The sequence below is a fragment of the Nomascus leucogenys genome, unplaced genomic scaffold (assembly GCF_006542625.1).
Source record: "Nomascus leucogenys isolate Asia unplaced genomic scaffold, Asia_NLE_v1 001051F_74436_qpd_obj, whole genome shotgun sequence".
NCBI classification, from domain to species: Eukaryota; Metazoa; Chordata; class Mammalia; order Primates; family Hylobatidae; genus Nomascus; species Nomascus leucogenys.
This window is the reverse complement of record NW_022096237.1, coordinates 3,385-7,812: the sequence shown is the minus strand read 5'-3', so window position 1 is coordinate 7,812 and position 4,428 is coordinate 3,385. Positions and strand designations below refer to the sequence as shown.

The 4,428-nt window shown below is 62.7% G+C and overlaps 1 pseudogene; it reads left to right on the top strand.

The window, feature by feature from the left end:
• Positions 1–295: 295 nt before the first annotated feature.
• LOC101177077 lies at positions 296–3,641 on the top strand (annotated as a pseudogene).
• Positions 3,642–4,428: the final 787 nt, after the last annotated feature.

Below are 4,428 nucleotides of genomic sequence, written 5' to 3'. Positions count from 1 at the left end.
GGGTGGGTGTGAGTGCCTTTGCTGAAACTGGCCCCTGCCACCCAGTGGCCGGCATGACATGTTGAGGCTCTAACCCCTCCACCCCTCACATCTTCCTCTAGGCTTTTCTGGCTTTGCCCGCCCAGCTGCTCCATGCCAGGAGGAGGAGGAGACACCTATAGCCTGCAACACCATGGCTCGCCTCATTGCAGGTGGGTGGCAGCGACAGAGACCGCAGTGCACCGGAGCAGTAGGAGAGTGGCCATGCTAGGAGGGCAGGTGGCTGCAGCCAGGGTTGGGGGTCAGGTTTACAGTGATGGATGGGCTGCAGCAGTGGCCACGTGGTAGGAACCTTGTAGGGAGGGCCGGTGCATTGGCAATGGGACTGGCTTTCCCCTGCCCCTGCTGTGGATCTGGCCCTGTACTGCCCTGCCTTGCCCTGTACCTGCCCTACTGTTACCTGGACTGTCTCGGCCCTGTCCTGCTCTGGTCCCATTCTGACCCTGTCTTGGCCCTGTGCTACCCTATCCCTGCCCTGGTCTTGCCCTGGCACTGGCCATGTGCAGGGTAAGGCAGGGCAATGGCACCACTGGGCCATGACAGGGCAAGGTCAATGCCAGGAGAGGGCAGAACACGCCAGCCCATGGTGGGGCCTGGGCAGGGATGGGCCAAAGCAGGGCCAGGACGTGTCCAAGGCCAGGTCAAGGCCAGAACAGGAGCAGGACCATGACCATTGGCAGGGCCAGTGCCATGACAGGACCAGGGTCAGGACAAGGGGCAGGGCCAGAGCCAGGGCCAGAGACAAGGCCAGGCCAGCACAGGTTCATGGCATGCCTTGGCCTGTCCCTCCCCTGCCCCTACCATCACCTTGCCCTTCTCTGCCCTGTCCCAGTACTGACCTGGCCGTGCCATTTCCCTGCCCTACCCTGCCTTGGCTGTGCCCTGGCTCGGTTCTGGCCCTGGCCCCGGCCCTGCCCTGGACATGCTCTGACACTGCCTCAGCCTTGGCACTAGCCTTGCTCTTTCTTGGCATCAGTGCTGCTCTCTCTGTGGACCAGCTCTTGTCCTGTCCTGCACTGGCCATACCATGCCCTGCCCTGCCCTACCCTGACTCAGCCCTGGCTCAGCCCTGGCCCAGCTCTGGCCTTGGCATTGCCCCTGGTCCTGCCATATTTCTTGCCCTGTCCCTACCCTGGCCTTGGCCCTGACCCTTACCTTGCTCTGGCCCTGCCCTTGCCCTAATGCAGCCGATGGCCCTGTCATGGCCCTGCCCTGGACCTGTCCTGTCCCTGGCCATTCCCTGCTTGAGACCTTGCCCTGGTTCTCCCCTGGCCCTGGCCCTTGCCCTGACTCTGGTCCTGTCACTGGCCTAGCCCCAGCCCTGTTGCTGGTCTTACCACGGCCCAGACACTGCCTTGGCCCTGCCCTGACACTCTCCTGGTCCCTGGCTATGCCAAGAACCTGCACTGTCCTTGCCCTTGTTTTGCCCCTGCCCCGAACTGGTCCTGCCCAGGTCATGGCCATGGCCCTGGCCCTGGCACTTCCCTGGCTGTTCCCTGACCCTGCCCAGGTCTTGGCACTGGCCTGGCCCTGCCCTGTCTTGGCCCTAGGTTTTCCTGGCCATGCCTTGCCTGCCACGGCCCTGCCTTGGCCCTAGCCTGGCTTTGACCCTGCCCTGGCCCTATCTTGGCCTTCACCCTAGCCTCACCTGGGCACTGTGTTGGACCTGGCCATAGCACAGACCTGGTTGTGGCCCTGACCCTGGCCCTGCCATGGCCCTGTCCCAGACCGTAGCCCTGCCAGATACCTGTCCTGGCCCTGCTCTGGGCCTCGCCTTGTCCCTGGTTCTTAAATGACCCTGGCCCTGCCCCTGCCCTTGCCCTTGCCCTGGCACTGGCCTTGGACATGTCCGTGGCCCTAACCCTGGCCCTGCCCTGGAGCTGCCACTGCCTTGGCCCTGCCCCGGCCCCAGCAATAGACCTGCCCTGGTTGGTCATGCCCTGACTTAACCCTGTGCTACCCCCAGACCTGCTCCACCCTATCCTGGCCCTGCCCTCCCTTTGGCCCTGTCCTGACCCTGCCTTGGCCCTCACACTGGCCCTAGCACAGACCTGGTCCTATCTGTGTCCTTGGCCCAGCATTGACTCCTGTTCCTGACCCTGATCCTGCCATGGCCCTGTCCCTCCCCTGGCTCTGTCCTGGTCTTCTGCTGACCCTGACCCAGACCTTGGCCCTGCCCCAGCCTTGTCCTAGACCTGGCCATGGCCCTGCCTCTGCCCTGGACAGGTGCTGGCACTGGCATGGACCCTGGCCCTGGCCCTTCACTACTTAAGGCCATACCCTGGCCCAGCCCTGATCCTGACCCTGTCCTGGCCCTAATTTGGCCTGGCTCTACCCTGGCATGCTATTGTGGCCCTAGCCCTGACCCTGTCTCTGTCCCTGTCCTGGCCCTAGCCCCATTGCTGATCTTGCATTGGCCCTTGTCCTGACATTGCCCTTTCCTGGGCCTGGCCCTGGCCCTGGCCCTGTCTGAGCCCTGCTCTGGCCCTGGTCTGAACCCTGGCCCTGCAATGGACCTGCCTTGGCCCTGCCCAGCCCCTGGCTCTGGCCCTACCTCTGCCCTGGCCATACACTTGCCCTGGCCTGCACCCTGGTCCTGGTCCTAGCCTGCCCCAGCCATGGCCCTGGCCCTGCCCTGCCTGTGCCCTGTTCTATCCTGGGCTGGCCCTGCCATGGCCTGGTCTTGCCATTGCCGTGCCCTAGCCTGCCCTGCTTGTGCCCTAGATCTGCCCCGGCCTTTGCCCTGTATTGGTTGTAGCCTTGACTCAGCCCTGGACATTCCCTGACCTTGCCTCAGCCCTGGCACTACCCTAGCCTTGCCTTGGCATTTGCCCTACTCTCTCTATGGCCTGGCTCTGGCCCTGCATTGCACAGGCCATGCTCTGCCCTGCGTGTCCCAGCCTGGGCCCAGCCCTGGTCTTACCATATTCCTGGCCCCAGCCGTAGCCTTTTTCTGGCCCTGACCTTGCCCTGGCCCTCTCCTGGGCCTTCCTTGGTCATTCCCTGCTCTGCCCTGCGTGTCCCAGCCTGGGCCCCGCCCTGGTCTTACCATATCCCTGGCCCCAGCCGTACACTTTTTCTGGCCCTGACTTTGCCCTGGCCCTCTCCTGGCCCTTCCTTGGTTGTTCCCTGCTCTTCCATGCCCTGGCCTTGCCCTTACCCTGCATTGGCCCATCACTGTTCCTACCCTACCCTGGCACTGCCTTGGCCCCAGCCCTGCCTACTCCCTGGCCTTGCCCTTCCCCTGCCCTGGCCTGACCCCAGGCCTACGGAGTCCATGAAATGGCCCTGGACCTGCCTTGCCATCCTCTGTCCTGGCCCTGTATTGTCCCCACCATGCCCTGGTCCAGCGCTTGTCCTGGCCCTGTTGCTAGTCCTGCCACTGCTATGACCTTGCCCTGTTTTTGGCCATGCCTTGTGCTACCCTAGCCCTGCCCTGCCTTGGCCTTGGCCCTACCATGGCCTTCTCCTACCCTGGCCTGGCCTTACCCTGGTCTTTTCTACCCTGGCCTTGCCCTTCCCTGGGTCTTGCCCTGCCCTGGCCTTGCCCTGCCCTGGCCTTGGCTTTGCCTTGTCCTGGTCCTGGTTCTGCCTTGTCCCTGACCTTGCTCTGGATCCTCTCTGGTTCTGCCTTCTCCCTGGCCCTGCCCTTGCTCTGGCCCTGTCCCTGGCCCAGCCTTAACCCTGGCCCTGGACCTGACAATCCCCAGGCCCTGCCCTGGCCCTGCCTTGGCCCTGTGCTATCTTAGTCCTGTCCTGGCCCTGAACTTGCCCTGGCCCTACCCTCACCCTACACTGGCCCTGCCCTACCCTGGCCTTGCCCTGCCCTGGCCCTGCTTTTGGCCTGCCCTGGCTCTGGTTCTGCCGTGGACTTGCCCTTGCCCTGGATCCTCCCTGGCCATGTTTTTTCCATGGTCCTTCTCTGGCCTTGGACCTCCCTGTCCCTGCCCTTCCATACCCTGGCCCGTTCCTTCCTCTACACTGACCCTGCCCTGCCTTGGCCCTGTGCTACCCAAGCCCTGCCCTGGCCTTCTCCTGGCCCTGATCTTGCCACGGCCCTTGCCCTGCCATGTCCCTGCCCTTGCCCTGGTTCTGCCCTGTTTCTGGCCCTGGACTTGGTCCTGTTGTGTCCCTGTCTGTGACCCTGCCCCTGGTTTTTCTCTGGCCATGACCCTGCCCCAGTTCTGTCATATCCCTGGCCCTGTCTCAGTTCTGTCTTAGCCCTGGCCTTTCACGGTACTTTATGCTTAGTAAGGGCTCCATAGTGTCTGTGCATTGAATGTTGTGTTCATAGTATCTGCCAAAACAGAAAGGAAAAAAACAAAATCTGATGATAAGTTAAAGCTTTGTATATAATATTCCTTGAATTGTGATTATTAGTTGTATTAG